A 20,139-nucleotide genomic window follows, 5' to 3' on the forward strand; every position below is an offset into this window, starting at 1 on the left:
GATTAGTATTAGTTCCAAATTGCGCTTTTGCGACCTGCCTTCTTCATACTCTTGCAAAAAATGTTCAAGGCAATGGAAGGAAATTGTTTGACATGGATTAAAATTAATATTGCCTCTGAAAACGAGGAATTCGACCTGAACATTGATATAATTTTAGTCGTATTTGCAAATGTGAACGCGGATGACGTCACAAAGAGAACTTCGACACTGGAAGAGTAAAATTAGTCCCTGAAACTTGTTGTGTCATTTGTCTCCTTATTGAGCATTAAACGCACCATCAAAACCACCGAAGAAGTGGTATATATATTAACCTGAAGCTGGATCATTACGTAATGCGAAATGGGGGTCATAGTTGTGGGCGAACGGAAAGAGAACTTCAGGTAATTCCATTTATCTCTACCGTAATCAAATTGTACGCTCTCCGGAAGCGACTCCCTCGACTGCATCCACCAGAAACGCTGATTTCCCGGCTTGAGTTCGTCGTCCCATTACGTCGCCGTCGCGTCGGTAGTTGCAATTTTTTTATGAAGGCGATTTGACCCAGTTTGGCCATGTAAACTCCGACCCTCTCCCCCTCCTCATTTACAGAATAGTATGAGTAGTAACGGTGGGTGAGGATTGTCCTCCTCCAGTGCCTTAAGGCCTCGTTACACGATACATGTGAATGTAAAATATTATGTACATTTTTCCGAATGGTGTCCTGTATAGATTCTTGTACATTTACATGGACAAGATCCACGAATAGGTGGTTACTCGGCTTATTAATTCGGACAAGTTATAAAACATTTTTAAATGCTCATTTAGCGTTATCGTTTGTTTTTCCTCATTATTTCAACCTTGGTCGCGTTATATAAACCAAATTTAAACCAAATTAAAAAGCCGTCGACTTTTGCCCGGTTGTAAGAATTGGAAACGACACTTTCCGTTGTCATCTTGCTTATGTTGGTGGTTCCTTAATGACGTGTGCCGGAATTGATTTTTTCCGACCTCTTGCTTGTCTTGGATTTTTTTCTACCAGTTATACCTATGCTTCTTTTGGCCCTTAGCTCTCCTGATTTGTCCCATGCGCCTCATTGGACTACCCGAACGTAACCGTATTAAAACAGCAAACATTGGACTATACTCTCCCGATTTTGACCCTCGCATTGCTTGGACTATTCTCGTAGTTTTCATATTCAGCGCCTTTCTTTCAGATTCTTCCTATTACCCATCTCCTTTTTCTGACCCTTCCTTTCGTTACTCACATCCCATCAGTGAAGAGTCAAAGACAAGCAAGAGGTTAAAAATTAAAATTACAATCGGAGCCGCATATGAACATAGTAGTCGTAAATACAAGCAGAATATATAGTCGTTTGCATAGCCTGCCACCAGGTGACTCTGCTATAAGTTCAACTTGAACGATTGTCCGAACGACATTAGAACAGGTTCTATTTTCTGTTCAGAAATTCATACATTCGTACATTTTGGCGTGGTTACACGGTCAATTTTCGCGTTCACATCGTCTTATACGTTCTAATGTACCGTGTAACCAGGCATTTAGGTAGTCTTTTTATTCGTCCATCTTTCTTCGCTAGTGAGGAAGAGCGCGGAGCATATTTCCGCGGACATTCTCCTGTTTTAAGAGGAATCGTCACTTCAATCGACAAGTCGAATTTTGCCCTTTATCGTGACGGAATGCAAATGTAAAATTGACGCAGTCGTCTTCAAATGTTCAATAATATATGTGTAATAAAACCCATTTACTTAAGTCTATATGGAACATTTACCCCCGATAAAATATTGGGGTAAATGTTTTACTTTGATGATACAGGATAGTGTTTTAAATGATCTATTTTGGTTCTAGTTTTCGGCTTGAAATTGTGGAAATTGATGCTTTCACGGGTAATAGAACTAGTTAGTTCTATTGGAAATAGTTTAAAAAATATTGACAATGGTTAAGTCACTGAAAACTTATGGCTTAATGTATAAGGTGTATATTGATATTTATTATATACCTTGGATTAGAACTAACTATAATTACTATCTGTGCAAGGGCAAAAATCTACTATCTATACTTTTCTCCCCGTTTGTATACAAGAGAGAAAAAATCAAAAAATATATATTTTTCTGTAATGAGCAATGAGAATTCACGGTGGGGATAACGTGTTGTTACAAAATTCGTTTATCTTGGATGAATAAGCGTTAAATAACGGCTTTAAAACAGTGGCCATAAAATGTTGGACGCCACTACGGTCGTAATTCTTACTCGTATACTGAAATTGTGTTTGTATTAATTTGACTTGTTTATGGATTCTTTGCGTTGATTGGACAAAGTAGCAATGAAGCCTTGTGGATTTTTAATAATTTCCTAATTGACGTGTTAAATTAATTTTTCTCACAGTTAAACTAAATTACTTTCCTAGCGTTTTTAATTTCACATCTATCTCAAATAATTCCTTCTTCTTGTGCGACTGTGAATGGGGAATTATCGAATAATGAGTGCGAATTTTTATCTTGAAGATACATAATAATTTTGGCAAGGATCTACTCAGGTTCAATTTTTCAGCTTAAAGTGGGAGAAATTTTCACTGGTTCTGATACTAATTGGTTCTATTCTACACAACTCAATAAACATTGAAGATAGTTTTGACTCAAAAAACCTCTAGCTTCATGCCAGGCTTCGGGCCATTGCCGAAAATTAATTACAACTTCTCAGTCAGTCAGAAAGTCAATCGACCATATGGCATTTATATAAGTACATACTCTTTGGGAAGAATATTTTCTCCATAACTCCCTGCGTGGGTGCTTGTATCGAACTATTTCTCGGTAGTCATGCTCAAACATGCTACCAACTTATAAAATCAACATTCGCTGGCGTATCTTTGTGGAAGTTTGTCCTCAAGATAAAAGAAAAACGATGTAAAATGTCAAGTTCAGACAACAGTTTTTACGGACACGGCTGTTTTCGCACATTATAGCTTATTCAGTTGTACAATTGGGATGACACATCACTCCCCTTATAGAGGCCGTTTTGTCTTTTTTGTGTTTATTTGGTACCCGCATCAAAATTAGTCAGCATATTTATATGCGGAATAGTTCAATCCTGCCGCGTGAAATTTACACGACTTGCTATGATAGAAAATTCCCCTGGACCGGGAATCGAACCACGGACATTTGGCTTTCCCGGCCACTACGCTATTCAGGTTCTTGATTTTCCATAGTAATTGTTCCAAGATCGATGGTACTAGATGTTAGGCCCTCGCGGTCCATTCAATGGTAACGCCAGGGAGAAATAACTTTTATGAAGCAACAACCTGTTTAGAACCTCGGTATGTGGAATCAGGAGATTAGATATCGTTGTGGTTACCGAAAAGCCAAATACAATTGGTTCTTTTCCCGGTTATCGAGACTTTTTTCTCTCGGCAATTCGTGTGAACCATTTTTAGAGTTTAAAGGAGTGCCGAAAGTAATGGTAAGTATTTACTTGTAGCTCAGATTTTAATATTTTACGTAAATGCCTACCTCATATGCCATGAGAAGTTGAGAATGTCAGTTTTTAACGAGTGCCAAGGCATTAGGATGCTTCGTCTGAAACATGAGGCCCTCTGTTTATTTTTTAAACGAATTTTAATTATTGAAGGCCAATGTTTGCTTTTTTAGTGCCCAGAAATAGGTGACTATCCTTTCAACATGAATTCCTGCAATAATTTTAATTATATACACTAAATTTAAGGTAACTTTAAGTTCACGAAGAAAATTACTGGTGTGCACTTATATATAGGTCAATAATCTCATCTGCCATCGCTGCCAGCAACATGTTCACTCCTTCCCTCCAATCATCTCACATCAAAAGCTTTCACACCCCAAGCAAAACCCAACAACTGGGGCCTTGTTTGTTCCCTGATTTTTTTCTTCATTTTATCCCTGTCGCCAAGTGGGTAAAACATTCATGCGCGTGTATTTTGATGAGGATACAGGGTGTTTGATAACAGAGAATGGGTGACACTTAGCCTCCGTACAATTCAACGTGATTTATTGTGCCTGGGTAACATCGTTTACTCAGTTCTTCTGGTTCGGGTAAAATGGAAGAGGAAACGGTCCATACATCAATTGGCTCGGAGAATTCGCCGGGGAACTGCAATAAAGGTTATCCTGTAATGAACCTGGTTTATTTTTTGTGTTTTTCCCTCAAATTTTTCTTTCGGTCGTGTCATTGAGTTCACATTTCACATTCACATTTGGCATATGCCAAATAGCAAAACTCCCTCGGTTGCAGAATGGGCGGTCTAGAGTGATTATTCGTTTCCCTTTCGTGTAGATCTTAAATGACATCGAAACGAGTTTGCCATTTTAGTTCATCCCACGGATATCAAGTTCGCATGATTTATCGCGATCGAGGGAAATACGCCATTTCGACACACCCAGTCGAAAAGCGCAATATTTCCTTGCAAAGCTATCGCTCGTATAGCTGTAGGATTATTTTTATGAGTACCTACACTTGGTAAAAAGCATGTGGCGCATTATTTGATTTAGAATAATTTTTCATATTCATTGTTATTTAGAAAAACATTTTATAAATATTGAGATGTTTCCTTCTTTGCCTCGTGGAAGTTCCTATAAACACTTGAAAGGAAGAAACTTTTAAACGTTCACCATTTGCATAGAGCGTAATTAATATTTTATTAGTTTTCACGTTATTATCACAAGAGGGCATCCCTTAAGCATAACACGACATTTTTGAAGATAATCCAACTATCCCGACGTAAATTATTAATAAGCAAAAGTGATGTATTCTCCTCTTTCATCCATGTTATTGTGCCCACTACTGTGCTAGACGACGCGACGTATGGCTATAACTTATGAGAAAGTAGAGAATTTTATGATTAGCAACTTTCTTCATAGTTGAATATATGAGCGATAATATAATTTAGATTGATTTTTTCTGGAGAAAGGAGGCATTCTGATATAATATCTCTTTTGTGTACCTTCATTGTATTCCAATTGTTCCTTTTTCGGAACTTTTCCCCGGTAAGCCAGTTTCCACATATTTCTATTGTGATGGTTTACAGCATTGAATAACATATCAAATAATGTTTGTATTATATTTTAATGAGGAGATTCAATTTTCCACCAAGTATAACTCTTTATTCGATCCGCGTTTCAATATTACTGAATCATCGTCACCCAGACCTGCTCCTCGTTCATCCAATACGGACCGCTTCCGCTCCATCTCGCAAGACTCTTCGGACTTTATAAATATTTTAATTATATTGTTCATACTCTCTCCCTCACTGCTTCAATCCATAGGTTTATTGTAATGAGTGAGGGACTCTTGGACTAATGTGAGCCACTGGCGTGTGATTGTTAATTATTCAAATGAGAAGCTACTTTCCGTGAACTAATTCGCACCGTTTTATTTAGGGCCAGTGGCAAATGATCTCTTAGAGACATTTAAGGGAGCTCTACGTCGGCGGAAAGAACAACTTCGAAAAGCTATAGCAGTGGTTGGTCCTACATTTTTATAGGAAAACGCCACGCAGTGCGTCATATATTGAACAGGATGGAGAAAAATTGTGTCCCGAAATTATAACCCTGTATAGCTGATGCCAGTAGAAACCAAAATTCTCGTTGATGTCGAGAACGCACTATTTAAACTACATATTTGGCATTAATTGGTAGGAACTACATTACTGCAGCTACTTATTTGGTGTATTCATTCGTGCATGTTCCGTTTGTTTAAAATCGTTTACGGGAGTGTACATGAATTTTTACATTAATGCCGTTATTTAATTTTTTTTAATTAATTCAGTTATTTTAATGCAGTTATTTCATCGTGTGACCCAATATCTTTGAGCCGAGCGCTCCGATTGACCGCGAGTTCATCCTGTTGCCGGATGCTCTGGACAACTCATGACTTCGAATGCTTTGCCTGCCGGAGATCGCGATGTATCCAAGGCATCCGGCAATTCAGGGCAAACTCGCGGCCAATCGGAGCGAGTTTACGTAGTTTAAAAATCGTGCATCTTCGACCTAAAAATCATGTGCAATTTTTGTTCCAAATGGTATCACCTATCCAGGGATAAAATATCGCAACACAATTTCTCTCCTCCTTGCATAAATACGTAATTTTAGAGTATGGGGTATACGAATCCATATTCCGCGTTTTATTTGACAAACAAGTTGAAAACGTTATCTAAAAATTCAAAGTATGCGTATTCAATTTTGAGACCGTGGTGTTTCAGTGGGTGGAGCTTCGAGTTACGGATGGGAAGATCTCGGGTTCTAATCCCGGACGAAGCCCTCTTACATTTTTACTGTAGCTCTCAAAGGATCAAGGCTTTCCAAGGAAATGAATTTGGTCCATCCACCCTTAATGCGTGTAATCATTATCACATGATTGTAGCCTAATATGGGGTGTGTTTTTCACTCACCTGCCCCCAAATTTTCGGGGTATATCACTGATAGAGTGAGTGTCCAATGCGCTTATTTTACGTATTTTCCACAATATTTCTTTTAACTAACACATTAAATGACCTAATCGATGGCAAAGGATCAAAATTTGCAGCTAACAATTGGTGTGTTTCTTTTTGTTGTCCGAAACTATATGACGAGATTTTGAAAGTTATCAAAATTAAACTTCATTTTGCATTTGAATTTCCTTGTCAATTTAAGAATGAAAGGTCATAAGGGATGAAAAGAACCATTCTCTTATTTGAATAACATAAATGGATAGTTTTAATGATTCTTATATCAATTTCTGGCTTGAAATGGGGAAATTGTGTTCGTGTACTTCTGCAGACCCGTCTCCTCGGGAAACAACCATGTTTTCCGTCGGCGAGTCAAAACGAAATGATCATATCCGTGGTTGACGCTTGGATCGGAGGGTGACACGTTTTGGCGTGAACAATTTGGAACAGCAAGCGCGGACATCGAAATCTGCTAAAATGCGAGCACGTCAGTCCGTGACGGTCTCGTGTTCCTCTGTACGTCGATTGTTCCTCCGGTGGTTGAGACACCAGTGCTTTCCCCAACACTCAGATAACACGCCTGTATGCAATGAATGGGCGCCGACACTAAGGATACGGAGACGGCGGCGTCCACGCCAATGGGGTGTTCGGCTCGAACTAGTCGCTAACGATAAACGAATCGCTTGTCGCTAAGTCGCGAACGAGTCCCAAAGATAAACGGGTGCATTAGTAGCATTCACTAATCATTAATTTTTTCTATCATCATCATCAAAGTTTTGCCTTCAGGGTAAACTTCAAGCCGGAGCTTTAAACGTGTAAATTACACAGGTCAACAATGAAAAAAATGTTTTACTGAAAATATCTTATTCTATGTTTTTAAAGTTGCTGAATCCAAATATGATGGTTTTAAAGTTGTATCACCCACCATTTATTCACATTTTGCAGTTAAATTTATAAATGGGTGCCGACAGTAAAGATACGGAAACGGCGGCGTCCACGCCAATGGTCTGCACGGCTAGAATTAGTCGCTAACGATAAACTAATCGCTTGTCGCTAAGTCGCGAACGAGTCCCAAAGATAAACGAGTGCATTAGTAGCATTCACTAATCATTAATTTTTTCTACCATCATCATCAAAGTTTTGCCTTCAGGGTAAATTTCAAGCCGGAGCTTTAATCGTGTAAATTACACAGGTCAACAATGAAAAAACTTTTTTACTAAAAATACTTTATTCTTATATTTTTAAAGTTGCTGAATTCAAATATGATGGTTTTAAAGTTGTATCACCCACCATTTATTCTCATTTTACAGTGGAATTTATGAAATCAAGCAATATTTTTATAATTTAACAGCTTTTTTATAGTTATAATAAAATTGAAAAAGTAGATCTAATGAACGAAGATAATGGGGCATTAGGTACTTCACCGAGAAGTTGAGCAAGCGATTCATCGCAGAAAAAGCTACACAAGAAGCTTCAAGGAAAAAAGGGAAAGAAAATGTAGACCAATTCCAGTTGACAAGTGAACCCTGTATTATCACGCTGTAGTAAATACAAACAATTTTATCACAATGTAGTGAACAGTAAATACAAAAATTTTATGATGTAACACAGTGTTTCATTGATTTCCCTGTATACCGTATAAAGGTATTAGACTAAATATTAAATAATATTGCTTGGAAACTATGGGTTATACAAAAGAACTAAGGACAGGTTTGGATTCGGCACATCAAAATCTATAAAGATCAGCTATTAAAATAAAAAAGTTTTCAAACAAAATTTTTTTGTTGGCCTGTGTTATTCTAGAATTTTTGAAATGGCACGACAGGCTCCCAGCTACATCTACGATTGAGGCCAAATTTTCGTAAAATTGGAGAATGGAGCATGAAAAATGTCTATGATAAATCAATATCCTAAGATGCGAGATCTCGAATCATTCTCATTTGTTTTAAATGTCGACAAAGGGCTATATCTGGTTATGTAGCAAGTGAGACCTTGATCGCGATATGAGAAAATGAATTGGAGCAGAATTTCGCGCAGAATTTAATCTGGTGGAGAGATGAGAATAAGATTTTGCGTCCCCACAAGGATTTCTTGAACCTCAGTGCTTTGAAAGGTTTGAGTAGAGTGTAGTTCAGTGCGACTTGAGGCTTCTTTCAAGTTCAAAGTTTCGTGGAAACGCCCCCGGGCATATTATCTTGTCTTTTCAGCGCAACTTTGATGATATGATGGAGAGCTCTTATGACATTTCATTGTGTTATTTCATTTTGATAGGCACCTATTTTTGTCACAGTGTTAAGTCTCATCTTCCCGTACATTGTGTAGAATTTCTAATAATCAAGAATTTAATAAGCATTTATCATCGTCATAAGTCAACAATCTTAACATTGGTTAACTCTCCATTCTACCTGCTAGCCTTTTCGTTGAGACGTATATCTTCTCTTTTACGTCCTTAACGGTCCATCGTATTGAACTCCTTCGGGGCCGACCTTTCCTCTTCTTACTATCCAACTGTCTTAATAAGATTTTTTTTAACAGGCCATTCGGTATTTTATAAATTTCTTATTTATTCTTTATTTTTTATCTTATTTCTTATTTATAAGGATTTTATTTATTCAGTAAATTATTTTAACGGCGATACTTCCTAATACTATCGCCCTATTTGGTATTGTTCCGTAATGGTCCCTACGGTTAACTTGTCCTCGGCTGTGAAAGCGAAGACTTCCATTAACTTCTTCGTAATTTATCGTTCCGCAATTATTCTCGGGTGACCTTGAATGTTAGGTGACAGCAAATTCGTTGGCATACCTATTCGCAGATAACTGTTGTCGCCAAACTGTCGATTCTTATATAGTCTTCAAAAATATCCCTCTGCTTTAAATCATTATACCTCAGGATGTGGTTGACTAAGCTGTCCTTTCCTTCGGGATTTTAAAAAAACTTCTCCGGCACAAAATCTTCCAAAAAGGTATTTTCGGTTAACTTGTACAATCACCGATAGGGAATGGAACAAGTGTTTACGTTGCGACTGTAGGCCGATTTTTGTGATAAATTAACTTGCAGAAGTTAATGAGTGATCACATGAACATGAAAATGACGGCATAAAACCGTGTTACCGTCCAACTTGTACGAGCGCCTAAACAGAAATTGGAACCTGTTCTTATTTGGTGCATTCATTCGTACATGTTCCGTTTTTTTAAACCATTTACGGGAATTTACAAGCATTTTACCAGCTATAACATCGTGTGATCCAATATAATGGATTGAGGTAACTGCGAAAAATTACGGATTATGTCTCAGCAATATAGGGTAATGGGATACGAGGAGAGAATTCCAAAAGGTTGGCGACAAACGCAAACAACGGAATTATATCTTTCCTGGAAAAAAAAAACATTTTCAGTCGCCAATTACGGTAAACCACGTACATAAAAGGTTACGTTATCCCTGCTATGTCATCCCTTTTTTATTTCATGTAAATTGTTTGCTGGAACTTGATGATTAACGCGTGTTTTTTGCTTTGACGAAGTTACTTGGTGTCCCTCTTCTCTTTCCATTGAGTGCGCTTGTTTTTAATGTTATTGTGAAAATCTGTGTGTGCGTTTCGTTCTAAAACTATGAATTATTCATACAGCTGTGCCTCATCAAAGCATCAAATAAAAGGCATTGAACTCTTCAAACTCGGTGTGTTCAACTGCGTGAAGTTTTTCTTTTAATTTCGGTGTTTTTTGTATCCTGCGCATAATTTAATTTTGTCAGGTTAGCAAAAATTGTACATTTAATCATGAAAATTTCAGTATTCGCAGCTCTCTATGTAGCATAAATTTGGTATGTATGTATTCATGGAAAGTTTTATATATGATTTATGTAACGAGCAAGAACAGCGTATACCATTAAGAGTTTTTTCCAGCAAAAAATTATGTGGAAGTACTTCGTTTAAATAATTCCTTAATATAGACCTGCGTACGGCATTAAAGGGATTTCATAGAAGCCATTTCAATACCATTTCACACATATATAATGTTTTAAACATATTATTCCTCAGTTTGATGTGTTTTCGTCTTCCATCTTGTTGACTACCAGCATGTTGGTCGAATTTGTTGATATTTCTGACTTTATTCATTAAGATTGTTTAAAGGATATAGTTAACAGTATGACTAGTCAAAGTAAGTTTCTTATGAATCTTATAAGATCTCTTATAAGTCTCTTAAGAATCTCTATTTACCTGAGCAGTGATTGCCGTGTGAAAGAAAGAAGGTAAAATATGAAATCATGCTATATGCATTATTTTCTGCGAATTGTAACCCCTACCAGAGAAATAGATATGTAAAGAATATAATACTACCCAGTCATATAAATGGATTAAGTATGTATTTGCAATCTTTTGGGAAATACAGATATTTTGCGTTATTAGGTATGGATTCTTCGAATTACAAAAGTTTTTCTGCGCATGCCTGATAAAGTTCAGTCTATGCTAAGCTTTTGGAAACTTCACGACAACAACTGATGTTTTCAAATATTTTTCCTTCAATATCCATGGTACTTAATGCCACTAATTTGGATAAGTTACTACTTACTGTACTAGTGTAGAATCTTTCGAAATCTATAAATATCAGCATACCATGATGCATATCTTATACCGTGTATTATATTTTTTTATTACCTCTTCATTTACACTTTTCCTTAACTTTTATTTATGAAATGTTTTTTTTTTTTCATTTTGCGTGTTAGTTAATTGATGATATTGAAAGAGTAGCTGGAAACTGTAAAATAAGAAAATAATTTATTTGCGGATTGAAATAGAGTAATCCTCCTATATATTGTCTCTAGCCACCGGACTCCAATCCTACAATCAACCTATCATTTTTTTCTATTTATTCGCAACCTTCCTAATCCACCTTTATATCCTTTTTCCCTTCGAAAAAAAGTTAGCTCTCAGTACTCTCAATTACCTTTAACTGTACCTACCATAAAAATCCCCTTTGTAAGAACTCAATCGTGCTTCACTCTATATACTGCATCAGAATTCTTCTGTGTGTAGTAATTCCAGTAATTATAAAATAATTTTGATCAAATATGTCGGAATGAATTTTTCCCTAGGTAGTTTTTCGATGATTAACTTTAAAAATCAATCAATTCATGCATGATATAATGGAAGTTCGAACTATTAAAATAAAAGGTAGATGCACTTCTCCACGATTATTTTAATTAATACGACTCCTTTCGGCTGACTGAGCTATCATCCGGTACAAGAATGTACAAATTTTTCAAGTATTGAAGCATATTAAGGTTTTGAGAGCCGAAGCGCGTCGTAGTGCAACTACCTTTTATTTCAAAATGAACTTTCACTTGTTGGTTATTTATTCACGTTATTCAATATACTAATGTATCCTTAGGGATATCAAATAATTAAATTCGTTATGCGAAGGCTGCATTTCTTCTTCGACAGTTGACACGACAAAGATATTGATTATATGGTATAATCTGAGATGGTAGTCACAGGGGGCTAGCGGGCAGTGGCTTAAAAAAGAGGTATTTGACGACACTTAACTGTTAAGATCTCTACCTTTCGCCGATTCTTCGAACTGGAAAATGATAAATAACTCAGCTTCCGCAACATTTTGGCGAAGAATGTCATCATTTCTTTTTAAATTAAACCACTGTAGCAATTTTTTTTACTATTTTGTAGTTCCCATTATAAATTTTCCCTTTTATTTTTAAGTAGGTATGTGAAGTCCAAATATCAACGGGCAGTCTAATTTAATTTAATCTTAATTAAGTTTTAAATTTTTTTCTTATTTTAACATCCTAAATTTTAACGTAAAATTTTAATTATACAAAAACATGAACTTATCTAGTCATAAAAGTGATTTGAATATGTTACTTATCATTCAGAGACGCTTAAAAAACTAGAAAAAGCATGATCATAAGTTATATTATTAACATTACCGGTGTTTAAATCTAAGCCCATAATGACTACCATAAACCTTTAACCAATGAAATGACCTACTGAATGTGCATGGTAGAGTATAATTTCATAAAAAAAATCAGCCTAAAACCGCCGTTCTTGAGTATTAAAAATGCCAAATTTCCAAAATCCCCGAACCTCCATTCGACTGCGGAGAATAGGGTAGTTTCCTTCAACAAAGAAAACGAAAGGCATTGGTTGCGATTCGTTACCCACAGTTAATGTATTCATTATATACGAGTTATTTGGCTTTAAAAAGAGTGTAGACGAATGGCAACGGTCAACTTTAACCTTATTAGGAAAACGCCAGATTGGCGCCTATGCGATGCCACTCCATGTGACGTCACAGGGACCTAGATTCTATTCGAGTTGATAGAGTTTAACATCGTCTGAGATTACCAATGCATGCATGAGCCACAGAAACATCTCTTGATAATCACCTATTAAAATAACATATGGTCGGAAAGTTTCCTTCGCTTGATAAGGAATTAATAATCCTTATTTAAGCCAAGCGCTACATGCTAGCAGGGTACTCTAAGCTACCGCCATGCTCGGCAGCAAGCAGCCTGCATAGTAGCGGCGTTCATAGCCTCACACCCAGCTGGCCTCACACAGAGGCAGCCAGGCGTAACACGGGCTTTTCCCAGCATTCATACTTAGCCGTCGCGTTTTCGCACGCTTGAAAATTTTCACATTTCATTTAATCGCGAAAAATAGATATCGTCATTTAAAAATCTAAAAGCGTGAAATATGTACAGGAATAATAATCTTTCGATTTAGGCAATAAAAAAATAATAGGAAACCACCCTATTCCCCAGACCTTTGCCCGACAGATCCGCCACTGTTTAACTCGGCTCAACCATGCGCCTGACATATAATTACTGATAGAATTTCCGATAGGTCGTGAAGTAAACTACACGTTTACAATCCAAGATAAGTAAGGTAACTCAAATCTTCCTTCAACAATGTCATTTCAGCTCCAATTGCGTGGCGCAGGAAAACTGAGTCGCGTTAAGATTTTTAAGGTTTTTGGAGGAAGGAGAGCTCTTTGGAACGCTTGGAAACTTTCTTTTTTATGTTCGGAAAAAAATTGCGACTCAGGCGGAGGTAATCCTCTTGGTTATGGAACGGGTTTGAAAATAGAAAACTTGGGAAATCTTCCAGTTTCACGCTCTAGAAAATCGTTTTGTTTGTCGAATTCGAGAACGGAAGAGGATTATCCTCAACTTCTATCAATATTTCCATTTCCCTACGTTTCAAAATTAAGCCGGGGCACTGATCTCTTCGTGCAATAAAATCAATAGTAAGCAGCCTCGATTTTTTAAAGAGAAAGTTTGGCACATGGCTGGAAAATAAAACTCCGGTAGAATGCGAATTGAGAATAACTTTACTACCTCATATCTTTTCACAGGTGTTACTTCTGTTTCTAAATGCATAATGTTCCTTCACGAATTTAGAGAGGAGATATTCTATCGATCTTGCATTCCTAATATCATTTAAAATGGGAAGGATTTACATGCTACTTAATTTTTTTCGAAAACGACCCCTGAGATCCGTGTTTTAAAAATTCACTCAATGAAGAGCAAATTAAAAAATTGATTACCAGAGCATTCGCGAGCTTATTACTAGTACTGTAATCGTAAGGATGGATTAATTCTGCCCTCCATTTTTCCTTTATAAAGGTATTTAATTTAACTTTCCTGATATTCGCCTTCTTTTATCCTATCGTTTGCTGATACGTAGACACGTATTATAATTTGATAGTAACACCTGTGAAAGTGATCGATTTGGGAAAATTCCTCTGTGAAAAAATTGTTTCGCTCATCTTGCAATAAAAAAACGGATCCCCAAAATTACATTTTTCATATCTGTCCAAATCTAGTCTGCAGGAAAGATGTTTTCTCTCTGGGATTTTACACTGTCTCCATTGAAAGAGTTCTATTAATGCTGCTACAGTGAGTATTTTTTTGACGATAAACATTTCCTGCTACTCAGTTGATTGTGAAAGTATTCAATTTGAAATTTTTAATTTTAATTAAGTTTTAAATATTTTTCTTATTTTAACATCCTGACTTTTTAACTAAAAAATTTTAATTATACAAAAAAATTAACTTATATAGTCATAAAAGTGATAGTATAATAAAAAGTAAAAGTGAAGTATAATCTGTGCATACTTAACTTATTTGGATCCATAATGGATTCATTGTGGTTTGGATCCTCAAACTATTCTTCGGTTCTTCGGTACTTCACATCGGTTCAAGTTTAATCGAGACGAAAGATGTTTCTTCTCATTACTTTTTAGCGGAATGTCCTGATTGAGTGAGCTAAATGTATGTTGTTACAGTAAGTACTTCATTGGTACTAAAACATTTCGTGCTACTCTGTGGATTGTGATAATATTCAATTTGAATTAATATTATGGGTGTTACCATGGGTAAACCACTGGAAAATTTCACTAATTTCAATCGATAGTCAAACACTAATACATAATTGTGTAATCAATTGTCGTTTTTATCTGTAAACCATAATCACTTGCTCACAAATGTTACGATGAGTCATAAATCCGCAAACGATAAAAATTTGTCGGAGGAAAGATAGAGCTTACAAAAACCCTTGAGCGTATATTTTTTATGCGTCTACATTTACACGCTCTGAAATTGCAGCTCAGAAAACATACGTTTCTTCTTTTCGCACCATGCCGTTTCTGAAATAATTTGATCCTCATAGTAGCGGATTTGGTTTTTTGAAGTAATATGTTCACCTCGTGGCATTACATTTTCCTACCGTTTCTGAAAAAAAACCTGGTGAATCTTCCTGCGTATGAACTGTAGCTACGATAAATATGTTTTTCTCCGTTCTTTCCCGCAGAATTTTTCCTCTCCTAATTGGTAACATTAAATCGCAGATGTCTTATTTTGTTTATCTTCATGAACATTTCCCCCGAGGCAGCAATTCCAACTTGGAAAAGATCCTCCTTGGTTGATGCCACATATATTTTGTTGGTGGAAGCAGATATGTAAGCTTTTTTTCCTAAACGTAATCAGTTGGGTATTTATATTAAATTCTTATGCTGATGCCAGTATGAACATAAGTGCCGTAAAGTATCAAAATCTTTAAATGATTCGATGTAAGTTACTTTCATAAAGCGTTCGCTTGATGAGAGCTCTTGGAAAGAGTTGTTAAGAGCACTTGGAAATCTGCTGCTAATGTCTTTTTTTTATTAAAGAGAAATTATCTCTATTAAAGGCTATTAAAAAAACAACAAAAACATGAAAATCTAACACGTATATATCTCGTATAAACATGTATATATCTTCAATATCTCGTATCAAATAAAATGGGATAGAATAGTCTCTTTCCATTATTTTAGTTTATTTTTAGAACTTACGAAAGTCAGGGACATGACACACAGAATATGTGACGAATTCCCCGCATATTTGAGTAGAAAGACTGTGACACGATTTGAAGTTTTTTTGCAGCAATGTTCACGGGAAATTTCACGCGCACGGTCGTTACCCGCGACAGAGAAAAAAATTCAGGAGACCTAGTCTGCAACCAAAATCTCTCCCTACTTCGCTATAAATCCCCCGTTGAGTTCCCTCGCATATTTTAGGATTACGCTTTTCCACCAGGATAGCGTGTGAGGGTAAAAAGAGAGAGAAAGGTCACGGGTTGGGGTTAGAAATAACAGGTAGGATAAATAAAAAAAGACTCGCGGATTCCGCCACATTCATCTCAACTTGGATCGTTTAAACTACTGCCGCTTCCACTCAGGATTCAGAGAAAATTTTCCCTCCGGCTTACCCTACGCTTTCGCGTCACCCAATGGTATGCTTTTCTCTTCGTTTTCTGTGATTGTATTCCAATCTCTCTTCCGTCCTTTCTACTGTTCATTCCGTAATTTTCTTATTTCGCTTTACTCGTGACATGCCGGAATCAGCAGTTTAGGAATCTGTTCCATGGGGAATTTCATTTTGTGCAATCTAGCTTTATAAGGAGTTCAACATTCAGCTATCGAAATTCATAAAATAAAAATCATGATAATTAATATTCCGTCCTCTATTCGTGCAAGTTTTGGGAAAAATTACGTAGATTACATTTTTTTAGCGAGGGGGTTTTTAATTGGATCGAAATTAATAATTGCAAAATCTAGCACTTCAAGATAACCTTCGGTATTGAGTAATAAAATGAGATGAAGAGTACTGATTTGATCACTTACATTACATTTCCTAACTTTTTGGCGGCATTGCTCACCTCTTGGGCTTCTCGGCATTTTAAAATACGTAAAAATTTTATAACACATTGCTTAGCATGCTTATGCTGCTGGAGGTTCCTTCCCTGAAAGGAGTATTTCTTTAGAAGATAGCTTCTGCATTTTTAAAAATATTCACTTTTGTTAGGTTACCGTAGCTAGGGAGTTCTAATTTACAAATTCCGCTGGCATAGGTATTCATTCATTGATAGTCTGGTATCATGCGTGCGAAAGAATTGTTGAGCTCCATTTTGGATCAAAAATCATTACTTTGCATATGACTTACTACTCTTTATTTTTCTTTTCATCTTTTCAGTCTTTGGCTGATAAATCCTTTCCACTCTTCTCCACTCCTTGCCTCATTCTATTTTTCGAATGTTTAAAGTGTTCTGCCGGTCGCTCTATCGCCAGAAATATCTTATGAGCTGCGATCATGCCTGTTTCTTCTCCAAATGTGTTATGATCATGCGCTTTGGTGAAAGGTGTGGCCAAAAATGTTGCTTTAAGTTTTTGAGTATGCTCGTTACCTTAAAACTGGGCAGAGATTATTATTTCCTCGTGTTGCGTAAATATAACATTGCTGGTGTTTCACCGTCAGCTTCTGGCATTCACCTATCACCATTTCTGATTTTACTCATTCACGCTCTGTTTCAACCCGAAGGCTGGTTTATACTTTCGCATTGGTTTGTATACTTGGGGATAAGACATAAGTAAATTTACACACTTAGAGAAAATGGATATGTCCTGCCCCGTAAAGGGGCGCTCAAAGCCTTACTCCAAGGGAAGTGCATAGAGGAGGCCCCAGTCCTTCCCATGGAAGGTTGATTTCTGGTATGGTATTTGGAGGGGACGACTGACAGCTAATGACATTCACGCCATGAGGGAAGAGGTGGAAATGAAGGGTGGAGAAAAACCAGGCGTCGGCATTAGTCGTGTGGGAGTGTGTAAGTGTTACGTTTGTTTACGTAGCATTATTGTTTTTATGTGATGGAATATCTCTACGGATAAAGCATTGTATTACCATTATTTCCTTCATTTCGAGAAAAAAACTAATCTCTGATTTTCTTCTTTAAGCTGCATCCAGATGGGGTTAGGTCAAGGAGGAAATCCAATTTTGTTCTTATTTTGGTTAATAGTTATGATATTCGCATCATTTTTCGTTGCTGGTTTTGTTCTGGATGGTACATACTCATTCTTCCACTTACTGTAATTCTTCACTTACTGTACTGCGTATAAAGTTTATCGGTAAGTATCGATTTCCTTTTGCTTCAGGTACCCTAAAATTTTGTTAGCGCAACCAGGATAACTAAAGGGTGGAGAGAAATCCGGCGTCGGCATCAACCTGCTATTAACGAAAGGCGCCGAGGGAACCACAGCTTACCACAAAGTTTATCGGTAAGTATCGATTTCCTTTTGCTTCAGGTACCCTAAAATGTTGTTAGCGCAACCAGGATAACTAAAGGGTGGAGAGAAATCCGGCGTCGGCATCAACCTGCTATTAACGAAAGGCGCCGAGGGAACCACAGCTTAGCGTCCCATCTGAAGGACGGAGTGTTGCGCTTGAAATATCCTCCCCACAACATTGAATCAGGGATCGGGCATTCTCTGAAACTATCTGCCGCCGCAGGGTTTTGAACCCGAGACCACGGGGTGGGATGCCAACACTCCAGCTACCACACCGACCCGATCTCCGGGTTGATATATGTTGCCACAACGGTTGCTTTTTCATCAGTTTTCAAAAATGTCCGCAGCGTAGTGATGAGCGCAAAGTTATCCATTTATTAGCAATATTAGCGATATAGTGTTTGCACTCGCGATGAATGGAATTGAAAATTTACGGTTTCGATCGCGATATAAATTTTAGTTGAAAGCCTCAATTATAAATTATTTCCCCTTGGAATTCGGATCGCTTTACCGCCAGTGACTAGAGTGGCGACTGCTGTAAACCCAATTAGTTGCGCTGTGGGTAGCATCACACAGTGGCGTAACTGGGAATATGCTTTGGGAGGGGATGAAATGACTTGGGGTGGCGACTCCCTCCCCCCAAGCAAAGGGGGTTCGGGAATATTTTTGAAAAATTGCATGTCTGAAAATACAATTTACATTAATTTGGCACGTAAAATTTAACTTTAAAATATACGCAGTTATTATGCGTCAAAACAAGACAATAGTTATGACTATTTTTTAAAATTTCTCTGAGGCTTTAGGGAGGTGGGGGATCTATCCCCTCATCCCTCCCCCTCTCAGTTACGCCACTGGTAGCACATCTCGTGAGTATTCTTTTTTAATATTCTTGTCCTGACCTGTGATTACAGTCCGGTAATCTTCGGTCTCTACGTATGCTTCACAAAAATAGTGGGCCAGTCTACTGCTCACCTACCTTTTCTTTTTTGCGATAATATGCAGTAATTTACAAGTTTTGGTTAAATTTTCCTTTCGTACCAATGCTAATTTACCCTGAAGGTACTTTGAAATGCAGAATCATATTATATGCACAGAAGTTATTCCATTAGAGTTATTCAAGTAAAGAAGATGGCTTTGGCACTGGCGGCTGAATCATAGCATCTAGAGAAAAGTATAACATAAGCCGTTTGATATCACATAACTACTATTCAAGATATATGTTTCAATACATTTCCGGAATCGATAGTGTTATAGGAGGGTGCATTGATGCATCGGGAAGCTTTTTCCCACGGTTTGCAAGCTATTTATCTCAATGAATAAAGCAAATGAATCATCTCAAGCTTGGCAACCTAAATCTGTATTTGTATCTCCATTTTGTCCACTTATGTGTACATATGAATGAGAAACTCTGGCAGAATATCAGACTTATTATCAAATCCACAACCCCAAAGAGTTGATACTGCTTTCCAATCGCAGAAAATTATCCAGCCCAATGGTATCGTTTATGAAATAATTGGTTCGACTAGTCCATTTTAATAAACTTGCCTTTAAAGTAAAATATTGAAAATTTTATCGAATGAGTGCTGATGCATTGAAACGTACTCTTGTAAGCCCATATTTTGTGATTAATTTTCTGAAAAAAATCGTGCAGGTGGATGATGTAAATCTTCGTGAATTAGGTAACATCTATGCATAACAATCCTGGCCCACGATAGTTAAATAGGAAAGTAGATAGCTGATAGGGAAAGGGTAAAAAGTAGAAAGTATGAATATCTAATCTTTTCCCTTTCAAGAATGTGGCTGCGGCCCAAGATTGCATTTTTTGCGACAGCTTTGAGAATGGAATGTGACTCAATCTCACGCTTGGCTGAATTTCCTCGCGTAGTGATCAATAAGAATGAGAGGCGGTTGAACCCGATGTAATAATGGGACAAATTGGTTCCTGGGGAATAGAGAGGGATAGTGTTTCCACGGATTGAGTTGGTTGGATACCGCTGGGAACTGTGGGTAGGAGTGGAGATTGAATTCATTATTCAAGGGTACAGAGGGAGAGAGAAGAGCGATGTATTGGCAGA

This window comes from Ischnura elegans, chromosome 8 (genome assembly GCF_921293095.1).
Source record: "Ischnura elegans chromosome 8, ioIscEleg1.1, whole genome shotgun sequence".
Taxonomy (NCBI): domain Eukaryota; kingdom Metazoa; phylum Arthropoda; class Insecta; order Odonata; family Coenagrionidae; genus Ischnura; species Ischnura elegans.